Source organism: Spermophilus citellus (assembly GCF_964194105.1).
Source record: "Spermophilus citellus genome assembly, chromosome: 12".
In the NCBI taxonomy this organism is placed as follows: Eukaryota; Metazoa; Chordata; class Mammalia; order Rodentia; family Sciuridae; genus Spermophilus; species Spermophilus citellus.
In genome coordinates, this window is record NC_138198.1 from 37,739,775 (window position 1) to 37,760,805 (window position 21,031).

A 21,031-nucleotide genomic window follows, 5' to 3' on the forward strand; every position below is an offset into this window, starting at 1 on the left:
TCTATGACAAACTATATACACATGACAATTATAACTAAAGGAGAAAAGGCCAGAGACCCTACTGTAAAAGATGATATTTGCAGAGGTATCTGCCACTTTGTTGTAGGACTGATCCTTCTCAACCCCTAGCATAACCAAGTTCCCTGGTTCCAAGTCCCCAAGTTAAAATTCTGCATTTGTTCCAGGTCCTTCCCAGGTGACCCTTACACACTTTGTTGGCAGTGCCCACCCTTCTCTTATAAAACTGAAACACTATACCATTCCAATCTGTGATCAGAAGCTAGGTTCTCCTATGCCTCTTGTCTTTCTGTATAGCTCCTTCTTTACCTGGAATGCGTTCTCTTTCATAATCTGTTGTGAGTGGCCGTACAGCTTGAGAAAAGCATAGGAAAAGAAGTCTGTGGACTCACGGAAAGAAAAACTGCAGTAAAAAGTCAACCTGTTTAGGTTGATTTTTCACCTCTATCACTGAGGTCCTTGGATTCCAAAGAGTGGGAAGGAAGTCCTCTTTAGGGAAGGAAGCAGTCCACATGGAGAAACTCCCAGGACCTGAAGACAGATCTGGAGGTAGACAGATCTGGAGGTGAATGAAAAACAGGATTGCCACCTCCAGGCACCAACCACTCAATTAATGTTGAATGTTGACTTATGCTAATGACACTTGGTAACATAATTCTCAGTAAGAGCATCTGTACAGTAGTCCAGATATTCCCAGGGGTGCTTAGAGGGAATAAGTCAAGCAGATAATATTGTGTGAAATTAATTAAACAGAGACTTCAATATAAGGAAGCTCTGTATTGGAAAATAAATCTTTGTATATGTATTTTTTTTACCTCACCTGCAGTGTTTAGGATTGACTAGAATTCTTGTCACTAGAGAATTTGGGGCAGAGAAACATATGATCTTATACTAATACAGAAGACAAAATTATAAGGTTTGAGGGCAACATTATACCTATGAGAACTCTTCTCTATATTTTCATATTTACTGATATAAACATTACAATATAGCATGTACTAAAATTTACAAGTATTAAATTAGTGATAAAGAGTACTATATTATGGATTCCTATTTTAATTGCTATTTAAATTATTTTGGATAATTTGGAAACAGAATTTAATCATTCTTAATAATGTCATAAGCAAACCTACTACTCAAAATAAAGACTATGGAATTTACACTATGTTCTTCAATCTCAATCACATGATTTCCTTCAACCCATCTCCTCAGGTGACAGATATGCCAAATTCTACATTTATTTTTTCTGTGTTTTCTTTTACATAAAATAGTCCTATTGCATCTATAAGCATTAATAGAGAAAGGATCATGCGTGGGATTATGATGTTTTTAACTTCAAAACAGTGACCATGTTATTTGTAATCATGTGGATGTGTTTTTTTCTTCATTTAACATTTTGTTGTAATTACTGTAATTATTATTACTGTGTCTGCATTTTAGTTTATTTCAATTTTACTTTATTTTCTATACTTTAATGTAATCATCCTGTTTTTCCCCATTATTTTTAAAATTCAATTTAATTTTATGTTATTTGTTATTAGGGACTGATCCCAGGGATGCTTAACCACTGACCCACATCCACAGCCTTTTTATTGACTGATTGATTGATTGATTGTGGGTGTATGCAAGGCAAGTACTTGACCAAGTGAGCTATATCCTCAGCCCCTTTATTGTTTTATTCTGAGATAGGGTCTTGCTAAGACCTGGCTTTGAACTTGAATCCTCCTGCCTCAGCCTCCCCAGTCAATGGGATAACAGGCATGTGCTACCACACCCAGTTTTTACTTTATTTTTAAATGAATTCTTCATCACACATTACATTAATTGACTTCCACTCCTCAAATCTATTTCCTATAATATTGGTATTATCATTCCAAACTTCTAGGTTTGTCTTAGTTTATATATGCTTACTCTTTTTGTCTGCTCTTAGCTTTTTTCTTTTATAAATTTTTAAAACAACAGTTTTTAAGATTAAATAACATACTTTTAAAAAACACCATATATTGGTGTATACCTGTAATCCCAGGTATTTAGGAAACTGAGGCCAGAGGATCATGAGTTCAATACCATCTTGGGCAACATAGTGGGATCCTCATCTCAAACAACACAAACACCATAAATTTCTTACCATATCTCCTAAGGTTTACCTATTTTATAATTTAAAAACTTTAATTCCTAGTGTGGCTCTTTGTCAAAGTTGCAGAGGTTTTGTATTATTAAAAAAGTGCCATGTCCTCATATTTAAACAATCATCTAAACATTTTTTAATATCTGATGTTAGTATGATTATTGTTTCCATTTATTTTTCATTCAATTAATATTTTTTTTCTCTCTGTCTCTCACTCTCTCTTTTTTTTATTGATTGTTCAAAACATTACAGAGCTCATGATATATCATCTTTCATACATTAGACTCAATTGGGTTTTGAACTCCCATTTTCACCCCAAACACAGATTGCAGAATCACATCTGTTACATACTCACATTATTGCATAATGGCATATTAGTGACTGTTGTATTCTGCTACCTTTCCTATCCCCTACTATCCCCCCTCCCCTCCCCTCCCCTCCCATCTTCCCTCTCTACCTCCTCTGCTGTTGATCAGTTCTCTCCCCTTTTTTCCCGTCCCCTTTGCCCCTCATAACCTCTTATAATTTTATGTATCATTGAAGGTCTCCTACAATTTCCATATGCTTTCCCTTCTCTCTCCCTTTCTCTCCCCCCATTTATCTTTGTTTACTGTTAGTCTTTTCCTCATGCTCTTCCTTCCTGTTCTGTTCTTAGTTGCTCTCTTTATATCAAAGAAGACATTTGGCATTTGTTTTTTAGGGCTTGGCTAGCTTCACTTAGCATAATCTGCTCTAATGCCATCCATTTCCCTGCAAATTCTATGATTTTGTCATTTCTTAGTGCTGCATAATACTCCATTGTGTATAGATGCCACATTTTTTTTATCCATTCATCTATTGAAGGGCATCTAGGTTGGTTCCACAGTCTAGCTATTGTGAATTGTGCTGCTATAATAATTGATGCAGCTGTATCCCTATAGTGCGCTCTTTTAAGGTCCTCAGGGAATAGTCCGAGAAAGGCGATAGCTGGGTCAAATGGTGGATCCATTCCCAGCTTTCCCAGGAATCTCCATACTGCTTTCCAAATTGGCCTCACCATTTTGCAGTCCCACCAGCAGTGTACAAGTGTACCCTTTTCCCCACATCCCCGCCAACACTAATTGTTGTTTGACTTCATAATGGCTGCCAATCTTACTGGAGTGAGATGGTATCTTAGGGTGGTTTTGATTTGCATTTCTCTGATTGCTAGAGATGGTGAGCATTTTTTCATGTACTTGTTGATTGATTGTATGTCCTCCTCTGAGAAGTGTCTGTTCAGGTCCTTGGCCCATTTGTTGATTGGGTTATTTGTTATCTTATTGTTTAATTTTTTGAGTTCTTTGTACATTCTGGATATTAGGGCTCTATCTGAGGTGTGAGGGGGTAAAAATTTGTTCCCAGGCTGTAGGCTCTCTATTTACCTCTTTTATTGTTTCTCTTGCTGAGAAAAAACTTTTTAGTTTAAGTAAGTCCCATTTGTTTATTCTTGTTATTAACTCTTGGACTATGGGCGTCCTATTAAGGAATTTGGAGCCCGACCCCACTATATGTAGATCGGAGCCAACTTTTTCTTCTATCAGACACAGTGTCTCTGACTTGATATCTAGCTCCTTGATCCATTTTGAGTTAACTTTTGTGGATGGTGAGAGAAAGGGATTCAATTTCATTTTGTTGCATATGGATTTCCAATTTTCCCAGCACCATTTGTTGAAGATGCTATCCTTCCTCCATTGCATGTTTTTAGCCCCTTTATCAAATATAAGATAGTTGTAACTTTGTGGATTAGTCTCTGTGTCCTCTATTCTGTACCATTGGTCCACCTGCCTGTTTTGGTACCAGTACCATGCTGTTTTTGTTAATATTGCTTTGTAGTACAGTTTGACCTCTGGTATCGCTATACCTCCAGATTCACACTTCCTGCTTAGAATTGCTTTTTCTATTCTGGGTCTTTTGTTTTTCCATATGAATTTCATCATTGCTTTATCTATTTCTACAAGACATGCCATTGTGATTTTGATTGGCATCGCATTAAACCTGTAGAGAACTTTGGGTAATATCGCCATTTTGATGATGTTAGTTCTGCCTATCCATGAACAGGGTACATTTTTCCATCTTCTGAGATCTTCTTCTATCTCTCTCTTTAGGGATATGTAGTTTTCACTGTATAAATCTTTCACCTCTTTTGTTAGGTTGATTCCCAAGTATCTTATTTTCTTTGAGGATATTGTGAATGGAGTGGTTTTCCTTATTTCCATTTCAGAGGTTTTGTTGCTGATATACAGGAATGCCTTTGATTTATGCGTGTTGATTTTATAACCTGCCACTTTGCTGAATTCATTTATTAACTCTAGCAGCTTCTTTGTAGACCCTTTTGGGTCTGTTAAGTATATTATCATGTCATCCGCAAATAGCGATAATTTAATTTCTTCTTTCCTTTTTTTATGCCTTTAATTTCTTTTGTCTGTCTAATTGCTCTGGCTAGTACTTCGAGAACTAAATTGAATAGAAGTGGTGATAGAGGGCATCCCTGTCTTGTTCCAGATTTTAGAGGGAATGCCTTCAGTTTTTCTCCGTTTAGGATGATGCTAGCCTGAGGTTTAGCATATATAGCTTTTACAATGTTGAGGTAAGTTCCTGTTATCCCTAGTTTTTCTAGTGTTTTGAACATAAAGGGATTCTGTACTTTGTCAAATGCTTTTTCTGCATCCATCGAGATGATCATATGGTTCTTATTTTTAAGTCTATTGATGTGGTGAATAGCATTTATTGATTTCCGTATATTGAACCAGCCTTGCATCCCAGGGATGAATCCTACTTGATCATGGTGCACAAGTTTTCTGATATGTTTTTGTATTCAATTTGCCAGAATTTTATTGAGAATTTTTGCATCCAAGTTCATTAGAGATATTGGTCTGTAGTTTTCTTTCTTTGAAGTGTCTTTGTCTGGTTTTGGGATCAGAGTGATGTTGGCCTCATAGAATGAATTTGGAAGAGCTCCTTCTTTTTCTGTTTCTTGAAATAGCTTGAAAAGTATTGGTATTAATTCTTCTTTAAAGGTTTTGTAGAACTCTGCTGTATACTCATCCGGTCCAGGGCTTTTCTTGGTTGGTAGTCTTTCGATGGCTTCTTCTATTTCTTCCTTTGTTATTGGTCTGTTTAAATTGTGTGTGTCTTCCTGTCTCAATCTGGGCAGATCATATGCCTTAAGAAATTTATCGATATCTTCAGTATCTTCTATTTTATTGGAATATAGTGTTTCAAAATACTTTCTAATTATCTTCTGTATTTCTGTAGTGTCTGTTGTGATATTGCCTTTTTCATCCCGTATGTTAGTAATTTGAGTTCTCTCTCTTCTTCTTTTCGTTAGCATGGCTAAGGGCTTGTCTATCTTATTTATTTTTTCAAAGAACCAACTTTTAGTTTTATCAATTTTTTCAATGGTTTCTTTTGTTTCAATTTCGTTGATTTCTGCTCTAATTTTAATTATTTCTTGTCTTCTACTACATTTGCTGTTGTTTTGCTCTTCCTTTTCTAGGTTTTTGAGGTGTTGTGTGAGTTCATTTATTTGTTGGTTTTTTCTTTTTTTGAGGTAAGAACTCCAAGAAATGAATTTCCCTCTTAAAACTGCTTTCATTGTGTCCCATAGATTCCGGTATGTTGTGTCTGTGTTATCATTTGATTCTAAGAATTTTTTCATCTCCTCCTTTATGTCTTCTATAACCCATTGATCATTCAATAACATATTGTTCATTTTCCATGTGATGTAGGATTTTTCCTTCCTTCTTTTATCATTGATTTCCAATTTCATTCCATTGTGATCAGATATGGTGCATGGTATTATCTCCACACCTTTATATTTACTAAGGGTTGCCTTATGGCATAATATATGGTCTATCTTTGAGTAGGATCCATGTGCTGCTGAGAAGAACGTGTATCCACTTGATGATGGTTGATATATTCTATATATGTCGGTTAAGTCTAGGTTATTGATTGTGCTGTTGAGTTCTATAGTCTCTTTATTCAGTTTTCTCTAGAGGATCTGTCTAATGGCAAGAGCGGTGTGTTGAAGTCACCCATAATTATTGTGTTGTGGTCTATTTGACTCTTGAACTTGAGGAGAGTTTGTTTTATGAACGTTGTAGCTCCATTGTTTGGTGCATACAAATTGATGATTGTTATGTCTTGTTGGTGGATGGTTCCTTTTAACAGTATATAGTGACCTTCTTTATCCTTCTTGATTAACTTAGGTTTGAAGTTGATTTTATTCAATATGAGTATGGCCACTCCTGCTTGCTTCCGAGGGCCATGTGAGTGGTATGATTTTTCCCAACCTTTTACCTTCAGCCTGTGTATGTCTTTTCCTATCATATGAGTCTCCTGAAGGCAGCATATTGTTGGATTTGTTTTTTTGATCCAGGTTACTAGCCTATGTCTCTTGATTGGTGAGTTTGGCCATTAACATTTAAGGTTACAATTGAGATATGATTTGTACTTCCAGTCGTGCTTCTTTATTTAATTGTTATGTCTTGATGGTGGATGGTTCCTTTTAACAGTATATAGTGTCCTTCTTTATCCTTCTTGATTAACTTAGGTTTAAAGTTGATTTTATTCGATATGAGTATGGCCACTCCTGCTTGCTTCCGAGGGCCATGTGAGTGGTATGATTTTTCCCAACCTTTTACCTTCAGCCTGTGTATGTCTTTTCCTATCATATGAGTCTCTTGAAGGCAGCATATTGTTGGATTTGTTTTTTTGATCCAGGTTACTAGCCTATGTCTCTTGATTGGTGAGTTTAGGCCATTAACATTTAAGGTTACAATTGAGATATGATTTGTACTTCCAGTCATACTGCTTTATTTATTTACTTTAGTTTGGCTGGTTTACTTTTTGGTTATTTTCCTCCCCCTTTACTGAGATACCTGCTGCTGTTAGTTTTGGGCACTATTTTTCAATTCCTCTTCTTGTAGTATTTTGCTCAAAATGCTTTGCAGTGCTGGTTTTCTTGCTGCGAATTCTTTTAGCTTTTGTTTATCGTGAAAGATTTTAATTTCATTGTCAAATCTGAAGCTTAGTTTTGCTGGATACAGTATTCTTGGTTGGAATCCATTATTTTTCAGCGTTTGAAATACATTGTTCCAGGATCTTCTCGCTTTCAAAGTCTGTGATGAGAAATCAGTCGTTAACCTAATTGGTTTACCCCTGAATGTAATCTGCCTCCTTTCTCTCGTAGCTTTTAATATTCTCTCCTTGTTCTGTACATTGGCTATCTTCATAATTATATGTCTTGGAGTTGGTCTATTATGGTTTTGAATGTTCGGGGTCCTGTAGGCTTCCAGGATTTGGCAATCCATTTCATCTTTCATCTCTGGGAAGTTTTCTAGAATTATTTCATTTAATATGCTGTCCTTTCCTTTGGTTTGAATCTCTGTGCCTTCTTCTATCCCTATGACTCTCAGATTTGGTTTTTTTATGACATCCCATATCTCTTGAATAGATTGCTCGTGGGATTTAAGCATCTTTTCTGTGTTGACTATATTCTTTTCAAGTTGATAAACCTTGTCTTCATTATCTGATGTTCTGACTTCTACTTGATCAAGTCTATTTGTAATATTCTCCTTTGAGTTTTTAATTTGGTTTATATTTTCCTGCAATTCTAGGATTATTGTTTGATATTTTTTTAAGATCTCTATCTCTTGGTAGAGCTCGTTCTTTGCCATTTGAACTTGTTTGTTTAATTCATTTTCAAAATATACTTTTATTTCTTGGACTTGCTGTCTCATGTCTTCTCTAATATTCCTTTCTATTCGAGTTAGGTATGCCTTGAGTTCTTTCCCTATCCCTGCTTCTGATGTTTCTATGTCCTCCTGTAGAATTAAGTTGTCCTGCATTGTTTGTACTCCTTTTTTCCCTTGTTTTCTCATGTTGTCCACGTTACTTTCCAGCTCTATTTGATTGCCATGTTTCTGCTCTCTTCTATAGATTTGTTTTAGTTCTGTATTACTCTGTTGTTTCTTCTTTGTGTTGTTAAACTGTGCCTGCTAACGTGGATTCTGCTGGGAAGGAATTCCGACGGCTGAGCTCCAGTGATGTCACTGCTCTGCTATGACGGGCCCCAGGCTCCTTGCTGGGGTGTCCTAATGGGGCTGTGTGACTGGACTGTCTCTGTTTGGTTTCAGCTCCCGGTCAAAGCAGGCGGGCAGTCTCCAGCCGCCCAGTATCTCAGGCAGTGGGCGGGTGATCAGTCGCCGGCGGGGGGGTGGACTCCAGCCGCCCAGTCACGCGGGCAGCGGGCCGGCTGTCGCCGGTGGGCGGGCGATCTCTAGGCACCCAGGCGTGCGGTCGGTAGCCGGCGGGCGGGCGTTCTCCTACCGCCCAGTTACGCGGGCAGTGGGTGAACTGTCACCGGCGGGCCTGCAGTTTCCAGCCGCCCAGTCGCAAGGGCCTGCCTTCTAGTCCCCTGGTTTCTCCTGCTAGTCTTGGTTTCTCCTGCTAGACCAGATTTCCCCTGAGTGATGGCTCTCGGCAGTTCAAACTGTACTCTGGGCCTGCCGTTTGTTGGGTGTGGAGGGTGTCTATTGGGAACCCCGGGCCTCTATTGTTTTGTTTCCATTGTGGGGGATAGAACTGTACCGCTTCCTTCCCCCTCTGAAATCCCGTACTCAGCCCAGGGGTCAGTGCGGGCTCATCCAGCAGGATTCCACAGAATCGTAGCCACTTTTCTCCCTGCTTGCTAATTAATCGCTTCTCTGCGGCACCCCGCCTTCTGTAGCTGCGGGGAAGGCCGGGCGTATCAGTCAGCCCGGATCTCCGGGGTTGCACAATTGGCTATTGGGATCCCTGGCACTCTATCCTTTTGATTTTTTCTGCTTGCCCCTCCCCCAGCGCTGGCTAGACAGGTTTCATTTTGGCTGCTGATGGGAGGGGGAGTTGAAGGTCAGGTGTCTCTAGTTTTCCCCTAGTCTTTATGCAGACTCACTCTGATACTCCCTCCCCCGGAAAGCCTAGGAGAGATTTTATGTGAATTCCCCGATGTATGGGGGATGGGCTGAGTGACACAGACCTGTTTTATTGTTGCAGTCTGTCGGAGAGTGGCGGTGGATACTTCAGCTCTCCAAGATGGTGGCCGCTGATTGCCTTGGTGGAGTTTCTGTAGTGGGGGATAGGACTGTATCGCTTCCTTCCCCGTCTGAAATTCCATACTCAGCCCGGGGGTCAGTGAGGGCTTGGCCGGCGGGGTTCCACCGAATGGCAGCCACTTTTCTCCCTGCTTGCTAATTTCAATTAATATTTAGTATGTGTCCACTACATATGATGCACTGAGTTGGACACTATGAGGGCTCTGGAGTCATATCCCTATATTCTTGAAGGGCGCCCTCTAGTGGCATGCATTTAACATGCAAAACGTGCTTCTAAGCTCGGTTTTAAAAGAAGCCTTGCCTCCCTTCCTTTCTCTTGAAGATCCAGTGCTCAGATTCTACTCCTCTACCATTTATGTGACCTGATTCGCTACTTCCAGTTCCCAGTTCCCTCTATAATGTTATTAATCTCACCTGAAAGAATTTAAAACTCACTTGTCTTACCTGGATTGTTTTCTCACAGCTGTTGAAAAGTGAACTCACAAATAGGCTAGTTTTATATTAAAACTCATGAATCAGAGAGGAGGGGGAAGCATTGCTGTATGCAACTTCACACCATCACTCTGAATTGAGAAATATAGAGAAAGCACAAATACTGTTATTCTTCAGAACGCTGTTTTTCTCTTCTTGGCAAATAACTGACTTTGTGACTAGGAAGAAGCTATGTGTAGCTCAGGGAAAGTTATGAAGCAGAGGGAAATGGAGTGAACAAAAGATAAATATTCAAAATATAATCTTGCCCTGGAAGTCTCAAATGTACTAGATCCTCAATGAATTGTGTTTCTTTCCATAAAAACAGGATATGATCATAGACGGATGTATGTGAATGCCCTTCATTAGCATACCTTTCCAGATACCTGCAACCAGGCTTAGCCAGGGATTCAAGAAAGCAAAAGAAAATGGATCCAGGGAGAGAAGAGCGATGACAGTTTGGATTTATTCAGAAAACCTGCGTATCCCTGGCAACTATGTGGACTTTACTTTTAATAAAATAACTCAATTCAGAATATATCTTCTCACAGAGAATCATTAATAAAATACTATGGTTCTGAGCCTTCTGGGAACTCAAACATGATAGCAGCAGATAACTGCCTTTGAGAAGAATAACAGCAAACATGAGTGTCTGCTTTTTTCCCCAAATAAGTTAGACTTTAATATTGGAAACCTTGTATATACTACAGTATCACTGACTGACATCCTTCTGCCTGTCTATGGATCACCGGTTAGCAAAGTTGTGATGAGGGATAGAGTCTCTCTTTTAAAGGAAAATGATACACAATGTCTTACAGAGATCAAGGGCTGCATCCACTTATCCTGCAGAATTGGCTGTGCCTTCTGACACTGATGAGCACACACAGAGGCCAGTTTTGTAGCTTGCACTTTCACTAGCTGCTAAGGCAGCGAGATGGAGGCAATCATGTCCGTGCATGCGCATGTTCTGCACATTTTCTTTAGTCAATTCCTAAAACTGAACAGATTGTCTTCCCACTCAGTTTTTGAAAATGTTTTAAATAATAACAAAGAAATATCAAACGTGTATACAATTTAATGCATCAGTTAAAGATGAAGGACTTTTATGATACTATACCACACTGTGTTCAACTAATGAAAAATAAACACTTTCATAGTCTTTGGGAACAATCATGTCAATTAGCTGGTCATATCAATTACCAGAGCAGTACCTTGTGCACCACATAAGAATTTCACACATTCTTCAATCTGGGTTTCTAATTTTAAAAATAAATTCTGATAGATTCTCTATAAGATAGGTAAGGATTTCTTTGAACAACTCATGAGCATGAATGTGTAAAAAAAAAGTCATTAACAAAACAATTTCAACAAAGATAAAGAGAAACATGAATTTCTTATATTTTTTTGGAAATAAGGCCACCAAACAATTTGAGTCTATAGAATATTTAAATTAATATTCAACATGTAGTAAGAATGTAAATATTATGTTGGGTATAAAGAATTATAATATGAGGACTATGTAACTAATATCCAATTTAAGCAATAGAACATGACCATCTCGAGTGGTATCAGCCATTACTCTTTTCCCCTAAAGGTACACACCAAATTTAGTTTTAATCATTCCCTCTATTCTTTATAGTTTTACCACCCTGGTTAATATTCTCAAATACAAATTCTACTTTGCTTGTTTTTAAAGTTTGTGTAAGAAGACTTTTGCTTCTATCAGTGTTATGTCCCTAAAATGGAATCATTGTTTTATGGAGATGTAGTCAATTAATTTTCCCATGGTATGAAAATACCACATTTTCCCTTCTAGTCAATCACTATTTTCCCATTATTTTACTATTATAAATATTGCTGCTATTAACATTCATGCATGTTAGGGAATCCTGGGACACACAAGTAAGGCTTACCCTCAAGTTTATTTCTAGGAATAGAATTCTGCCATAGAGGAAACAAATACCCAACACTACATTTTCCAAATATGTTAGTTGGAATTATGGATTTCTAAAAATGTTTGTTTGTTCCACATCTTTGTCAAAATTTGACATTATAATCCAGGTGCAATGCTACACACTTGTAATTCCAGAGACATGGGAGGCTGAGGCAGGGGGATCACAAGTTCAAGGCCAGCCTCAGTAACTTAGCAAGACCCTAATCAATATAGTGAGACCCTGTTTCAAAAGTTTAAATAAATAAATAAATAAAAATTTTAAAAAAGAACTGGGGATGAGTCTCAATGGTTAAGCATTCCTTCATTTAATCACCAATTCCAAAACCAAAACCAAAACAAAACAACTAATATTATGTCATTTTTTTCCCAGTCCTGTACCTCACTCTCTCAATGTGTCTCTTTGGTTAGTAAGGTTTTGATACATGATTCTCATCTGTGACATGCCTATTTAAATTATTTCCTTGTGTGTTTTGTGATGTTTATTTCGTGCTCATATTCCTTGAAGGTCCTGTAGGAATTATTTGATCATGCTTGGGCAAAAGGTGAATTCAACCAGATGTAATGCACATTTTTTCCAGCCATGCACTTAGAAGTTTTACCAAACGGCAACAACTTCAAACAACATTTGGCTGGAGGGTTTGTTTGGATCTCTCAAGTAGAATGAATTCAAGCTGCAAACTATACATGAAGGCCTCATTGTGGTTTCTTTCTTTCTTTTTTTATTTTGTTAAATCCACTAAATTTCAAGGTTCAAGGTAGGCAATTATTTTTGCTATTCCTTGGAGTGTAAACAGTTTATTTGTAGTTTACCTTAAAAACAGAGTGCAGCCCTTTATATCCTGATTCCTGAACATGTCTCCTTCAGGCTCATATCTTTGACCAGCTGTCAGTGATTTTTTAAAAATCTAAATTGGTTACTCTATAACACAAAATATTAAATTGAAAAATAAACTGTTCTTTACGTTTTTGAAATTGTATATTATATATGTTGCTTATCAATATGTCTAAAAGGAGCTAATTGTGAAGATGATATAATCTTAATTTCTTGTCTCCAAATATCTTTACATTTCCAGAGATTTCTAAGGAGGGGTTAGAAACTAGAGAGCAGTTTTTCCTAGGAGATGTTCTACTCTCCTCACCCATCTGGGTAGTATCCCCATCTTTTACAGAGGTTGAGAAGTATGTTGTTTTAATCAGCTTTATCATTACTGTGACTAAAGGACCCATCCAGAATAACTGTAGAAGAGGAAAAGTTTATTCGAGGGCTTACAGTTTCAAAGGTCTTCGTCCATAGAAGGCCAGCTCCATTCCTTGGGGCTCCAGGTGAGGCAGGACATCATGGCAGAAGAGCGTAGTGGAGGGAAGCAGCTCATATGATGATCAGAAAGCAGAGAGAGGCTGCATTCTCCTGATACAAAACATATATCCCATAGCCAAGTCCCCAGTGAACCACTTCCTCCAGCCACACTGCATCTGCTTCCAGTTACCACTCAGTTCATCCCATCAGGGATGAATTTACTGATTAGATTAAGACTATATCCCAATTATTTCTCCTCCAAAACTTCTTGTATAGTCTCACCTGTGAACTCTTGAGAGACACCTCATAGCCAAACCATAAAACATGCTTTCAATGAAGATTCCACAGTCCTAGCACAGAGGCATCATTTCCACTACCCAGCGACTCCAGGTATCTACATCTCCACATCTCTCCCTCATGTAGAGCATTCCACAGCCAGGACCTCTCAATGCTGCTTCACCCTAGAGGAACCAGCCATCCTCACTGAAAACCAGCCAGCGGAGTACCTCAGCTTCCCCCATAAAGAGGAAACCTCATCTTCCATAAAGGCATCTGTAGTTAGACAATCCAGTAAATATTTAAATTCAATAGACATCTAGGATTTTAATACTCAGTTGAATAATGTTTTTATTTTTAATTACATATTTAAATACATGCATACCACAGCTTCTGATTTGGGAGAAAATAAAATCTGAATTTAGCTCTAGCACTGTGTTTCAGATTCTATATCTCCTTTTCCCCTCTGCTGGTGTCAGGGTTTGGACTGTTGCTAAATTTCCCAGAGTTAATTTGATAAATCAAATTGTTTACTTTTGTACTTTGAAAATATGATATGTAACAGTACAATATATTTTCTGCTTTTATTAGTATCAAACTTTGTTTTTATAGACTGAAGAACCACTATACCAATAATATTTAACAAAACTTGTCAGTATCTACTATGTGCCAAACAATATGTCAGTGTTTTGCACATATTTTCTTTAATATTTATGACTCTTCATGAAGTCCCAAATTTCCTGGCTAGTAAGCATGTTCTACCTCAGGTCATTGCTCTACATTTTCTGCCTTACTCTCTGTAATGCTGACACACATGGTGAGCAAATAGCTTTCCCATTGTTCAAATCCAGGAGTTGACTGCAAAATTAAATTATTTCTTTCAATACAAGAAGGTTTAGTATTGTTTGGCATGTAACAAAGGAAGAACACTTTTTATTGTGAAATCTTAATTCATATCCATGAATAATGGGTATTTACCCTGAAGTCTTGAAGTATTTAATAATTATCTAGTTAAATCATTTTATGTATCAATTTTTCAAGTCTGGATTAAAGAAATGGCCTGATATTTTTTGCTTTGGTATTTATGAATAATGTCCCTTGCTCTCCTGCTATTAAAATGTTGACATATGCACACAAAATATAAAAATGTTTGCTTTGAATGCTACATATAAATGAAAAAAAAAAGAGGAAAAAATTAAAACAAAAAAAAACTTTCACAATGGAGTTCATGAACACAGCCCTGGTCGATCTTGATATGTACATAAGTCTTCCATTTCTTAAACCATCCTGTCCTCCAGTTTCTTCCCTATAAAATGTGGATAATATACATTTGACTTCCCTCAGGTAGAAACTGTTTAGTGAAGACATGAATGCAAAGCAATTTGGTTCCTTCAGAGCTAAGAATTTTACAAACAAAAGACATTATCCTGATGCAATAAAACTTCTCAAATGCAGCCAGAGTGAGTATTATGTATATGTGTGTGTGTGTGTGTGTGTGTGTGTATAAATTTTAACCCAGCACATCATTGAAAAAGCTTTTGTCTTCTTTACTCTTCTACCTTAGCAGCATTAGCTTCAGAAAACCTCTGATATACTTGACAAGTCAGAGAGAACTATTGTTACAGATGCAAAAGTAATCTATATGCAGGTACTGATCCAATAATATGTCTCTCAGATGTGTGAAATCACTAAAACACTGATGCAGGTAATTATCAGAAAAATTCTAATTCATCATTAGTTTGCTTGCTTATTGACCCATTAGCTTAAATCTAGTTGTATTTTTAAATCAACTTTATGATGGTGTAATTTATGCATAATACAATTAATACAGGTTAACTGTTAAATTCAATGAACTGAGACAAGTCTGTAAATCCAAATAATAATCACCACATTGATTAAACATAGGATATTTTCATCTCATCAGAAAGTTTCCTCATGCTTCATTTTATAGACCCAGTTTAAGCTCATTAGAAATTAGATATTATATTTAAGTAGGTGGTATTATCTTACATTTAAAATTCTTCACTTGGATTCATTACTAGAGAGAGTAGAGTTGGGCAGTTTGGGAATCCTCTGTTGTTCTACTACATATGAATTAATATTTCTTTAGAAAAGCCTTCCTGTCTAAGGTATTATTATTCTCTCTTATTACAACCTATTTTTTTCTTTTAACCTTCTTATCATAGTTTGTATTTATGTGTTATTTGTGTGTATTTATTTTATGTAATATCTACCTCATCCGCTGTACTCAGGACCTTCCAGAGTTTGAAATCATGTCTTTTCTTTTGTTTGTGATTAATGCTTGACATTTCTTCAGCACACAGAGGTGTTTGATAAATTATTTTCTGAGTACACCAGTAATAAATGCCTGATTCATTCATTCAACAGCATTAAGTACCTACCATAGATAGGTAGGTATTATACAGGAATCTAAGGGGGAAGAATTTTGAATATGGAAACAGTGATATATGTTACAACCACAATTATGTGCCTGTAAAACAACATCTTGGCTAATGACATCTTTAGTCTGTTAGGATATTTTCTCTTTTAATTAGGCTCCAGTTGTATGAGGGAGGGAGGGCTATACTTTGAGAAAAAGGCATGCCATACATTCGACACATTAACACTGCTTTCAAGTAAGACACTCCTGGGTCTATCTGTGCTCTTCACGAGCTGTTCCTTGACCTGTGATTTACACATTAGTAAAGTAGAAATAATAATGGTTCCAGTCTCATATGGGTGGTGAAAGGTTACAGAGAAGAGATACATAGGCAAGGTGTGGAGAAGGAGAGAGCCCATAGAGCTTCCATGACTTCTTCAAGCAAACCACCCTCTCAGCACCTGGCTATATCAAGTCTTGCTCTTAGCTCCAGCCCTCCCTCCCCTTCATAAAGGTCAGCATTGGGGGGAGGGCTGAAAGTTATAATTTTCTAATCGCTTTTTCTGGTGACAAAAGCCTGAGGCTAGTTAGGGTTCTCCCTAAGGAGCGTAAACTCAGGTATTCACTAAAGGTGCTCGTGAATAAAAAGAGATGTCCCTATCACTATGGAAACACCAAAGTTTTTAGGTGCTGTATGCCAGGAACTGGTGACAAAGACCAAAAATATTTCTCATAATATAACCATAGCTTATCAAGTTATTATTTTAGTAAATGCTAGATGTAGGAAATATATAATATATAATTCCCAAGGTTAAGGTTGTGAATGATGTTGAGGCCAAATATATTCTTATGAGCAATCTTAATTCTTAGGACAGCAGGTCAGAAGAATATGTGGCTGGTAAGTCTCTTAGAAAAGAGTGTCATAGAAAGAATAAACTCTTGCCTGAAGTCAAATAGCCATAAAATAGCTGAGCAAATATTTGAACTTGACAATCTATTCTAATGTTTACCTTTCTTAAATGAGTGTTTCTTATATTTGTTTTGTGCCTACTATGTGAAAATACTCTTATATGTCCAGGATACAACCATGAACAAAGCATAAACATTGCCCTCATGGAGCCCAAGTTCTAGAACATAAGACCAATGTTTGGCAAGCATAATTCTATTATCTCATTAAGTCCTTACAGTTTCCAAGGGAGTTTAGCAGTGACTACTGCACTGTTCCCTCCTTTCCTCCCCTCCTTCCTTCCTTCCTTCCTTCCTTCCTTTCTTCCTTCCTTCCTTCCTACAGTAAAGATAATCATATCTAATTTGGAGCCTTTTTGAAAGAAGATATTTCCTTAGTTATGAAAATAGGGAGATACAAGATAGCTGATTAATCTTTCCTCCCTGGATGTCTTTTGTTTTCTAAGTCTCTCAGATGATTCATGGGGGTTGGTAAAACTGCTTGATGAGAAAAAAAAAAAGTATTAGTATGGAGCTATATCTAGATCTCCTTTTTATTGCTCAATACTATACACATACATTCTTATTAAAAAAGAAAATCCTTTGTGAAGGAAATAACCCAATTCATTTTCCAAATGAGAACAGTGTATCTAACAGAAAGAACAGAATTAACAATAGAATTCCCAGCCAAAACCCCATGTCATTTCCTTCTCTAGTAAAATGAACACAAGTGGAGAGTATATTAATTTTATTACAGATAGAAGAACTAAACACACCATCTTTTTGTATTTTACTCCCATTTGGCATAAGGCCATTGCTATCTCATTCATGAGATTACCAGAGCTCAAACAACTACTAATCTTGGCACTTGAGAATAGAACTTAGACATTCTTATTTTATTAAAACAGAGTTATTGGCATCGAAATGATGTTAACATGCACTTCACAAGGGTTCTGTTGGAAGGTGTGTCCCAACCCACCATCAAAACTTATAACTGTCCATACTTGAAACAAAGAGATGAAAGCCCTTTTATTCCATTGCTTCAAGTAAGCTGTATAATCAGAGAGTAAAACAGGCCAATTATATGCTTATAAGAAACAAAGGAGATAACAAAAGTCAAATATGCAAATAACAATTTACTATTGAAAACCTTCATCTACTAAATTCAATGTGAGTTGTGCAGAAAATGTTATGTTGTTAATTGTGATATTTACTCACCCAAACACTACCATTCTCCCTCTTTCCCAGTGCCAATATATTAAAAGTTTAAGAGAAAGTATGTATTTCATTCTATGAAAATGAATATTGCTGCATAAAGTATATTTCAAAAGCATGATATTGAAGCAAAGATCTAGAAGAAAGCCTAAAATAATGGAAGTAAAACAAAATTCAACCCTTGCTGCTCAAAATGGGAAGCCTGGATCCCTGGGCACATGTTGGTAGGACAGGAGATATAGAAAGTTAACAGACAAAACTGGCACATGATCTGGAGTGTCAACTTTATTTGTTTTTAAGTAATTAAAATTATTATCCAAATATGTAAACAAATACATATTAATATGTATAATATAATATTGAATGCAAAATTTTCATAGCTTCTTGAGATAAAACATTAGCATTCAGATACGCTTTCATAATTGTAATTGTTTCTCAGGCTATTGCCTAGATCTCTATAGGAAAAATTCACATTCCTTTGGCATTTGGGATTTTTTTTAAGCACTAGTGAGCTTGGTTATTAGTGATTATAGAAATTTCATCAATTTTTTCCTTTTTTCATGTAAAAACATTAGTATTAAACCTTAAATTTGACCTCTTGGTGTTCAACATTTGTATTTGTAAGTACTTGTTATATTTACTTAGTACAGCCTAAACTGTACTCTATAGGAGAGCCCTATCCATTTATTTCAATCAGGAGGAGGATAGAGAATGACTAAACTAACTAATTACTGCTATGGCTTGGATGTGGTTTAACCCCAAATTCTCATGTATTGGAAGATTGATGGCTCTGGGTAGTAGTACTGGGAGACAGTGTGGCACCTTTAAGAGGGGGTCGTACTGAGGCTGTCCTTGAAAGGAAATGATTCTGGTCTCAAGGAGTGAGTTCTTTCCAGAGTACACAGTTGTAAAATTCATAATTAACCAATCTCTGTTCTCTGGCTTCCCAACTTATCATGTGATCTCCCTCTTGCATGCACTTCTAACATAATGATTGATATCTGCCATCAAGTGATCCATCAGAGGTAGGACCATGCTATTTAGATTTTCAGCCTCCAAAACTGTGAGTTCCACCTCTTTTCTCTACAAACATCCCAGCCTTACATTCTTCATTATAGAAATAGAAAACTGACTTATACAGCTACCATTATTCACTCTGAGCCCAGGGTATCTGAAAACCAAGGATCCCATTCAAGTAGTTATGCTGCATTACATTTTTGGCAATTTGTTTCCCCTTTACAAAATGTGGTAGATTAACCATTTATTAAACAGACACTTTATTCAGAAATTATAGGTACCAAGTGCTATTCTAAGTACCTTGAATGTATTGACTTACTTAATCTTTATGATAAAGGTCTGTCTGAGTTATGAGTACCATGAATAATATGTAAAGTAAATACAAGAAAAGAAATAGAGACAGATGGGACTATTTTATATAGTACAGTCAGGATATTTTGTTATTTTATTTAATATTTTATGTTTCATTAGGAGTTGCCTATTTTGGGTAGGGAGTAACATATGGTTAGTCCTGAATAAAGTAAAGGGTCTTTCATGCAACTATCAGGGAAAACAATATTTCAGGCAGATCAGACCAGCAATTACTCTGAGACTATAAAATGTGCTTGAGATGTTGAGAACTATCAAGGTGACCAACTTCTAAGAGAGAATCTCATGCAGAGTCAAAGAGGAGGAGATGAAATCAAACAGTAAAAGAGACTGGCTTTACTCTTGTTTGATGGTAAGCCAAACTGATTCACCATTTTTCAAGCTGGTTTTGCAAGTATTTTAATAATCTAACCTACTCATTTATCTTATCATAGTAAGAAAATGCTTTTAACTATACACCAGGCACACTATCTTGATTTATATATTTACTACAGGAATATCTGAACTGTAACTAATCATTCTCCTTTTTTCACAACCAACCCTGAATTTAGTTTTCTAAGACTTCCATCATTTGGCATATAGATGCACAACTCAGAATAATGCCTATGGATGAGGAAGCAAAAGTAGAATACCATCCATATCCCTCAATACCTTCTAGAAAGGATTACATATAATTTAAATATTTAATCTGTAATTCAGAATTAAGGCATTACCTAAGATACACCATAGTGACATAACACATTCTATTTCTTAGATTAGCTTCAGTACTTACAGGTATACTGTATAGCATAGTAATACATATTTAGTGCAAAGTCTACAAAATATATTATGCTGAGTGAGGTAATTTTTCATTTTTACATTTATAAACATATTATACTTGAAAATAAATTTGGCAATAGTTCCCAAGTATTCCCTCCAAATCTTTGAGAAATCACATCCAATTCAAATTTGAGTAGACTTCTTGTTACTAAATAATTTAAAAAACAAACTTGAAAACCCTTTTATATTTTATTGAAAAATTATAATGTTAGAGCTGAATGCATTCTAACTTGCATGTTGTAAAGTGGATGGAGTCTTCAAAATGAAGACAGCCAATTTGTTTTTGTTTTGTTATAAACAATGATATGTGGCTCTGCCACTTGCTAGCTTGTTGAACTTGAAAATGAAAGAAAATTATCACTGGAGTCAAATTTGCATGTTAAAAGAATGCCACCATTAATGCCTGGTTGGGGATTGGGATAAAAAAGAGTAGTGCTGTGATCATCCATGAAGGCTGGCTGGGGACTGAGTGGAGATCATTTGAGTGGCCCACACTGTGTGAAATTCAGACTATTTAATCTATGGCAGATTATAGAATTGACTATACAGGGATTATGTTACCTGGCACTACACCTGGATTTTGAATATGTTTAAAATAGTTTGATTTTATTAGCTGCAAAGAGCTATTGAAAGTTAATATCCAAATCAGTTCATTTTAATTTCTAGCACAAGTGTGTTGGTCAGCTTTCCTTCACTGTAACAAATACCAGAGGTAAATTATCAAGAAGAAAAGGTTTAGATTCAAACTAAAAAGCTTCTTCCCAATGAAGAAAACAATCAATAATGTGAAGAGAGAGCATACAGAGTGGGAGAATATCTTTATCACACACACATCAGATAGAGCACGAATCTCCAGGATATATAAAGAACTCAAAAAACTTAACACCAAAAAAAACAAATAACCCAATCAATAAATGGGCTAAGGAACTGAACAGACACTTTACAGAAGAAGATACACAATCAATCAGCAAATATATGAAAAAATGTTCAACATCTCTAGTAATTAGAGAAATGCAAATCAAAACTA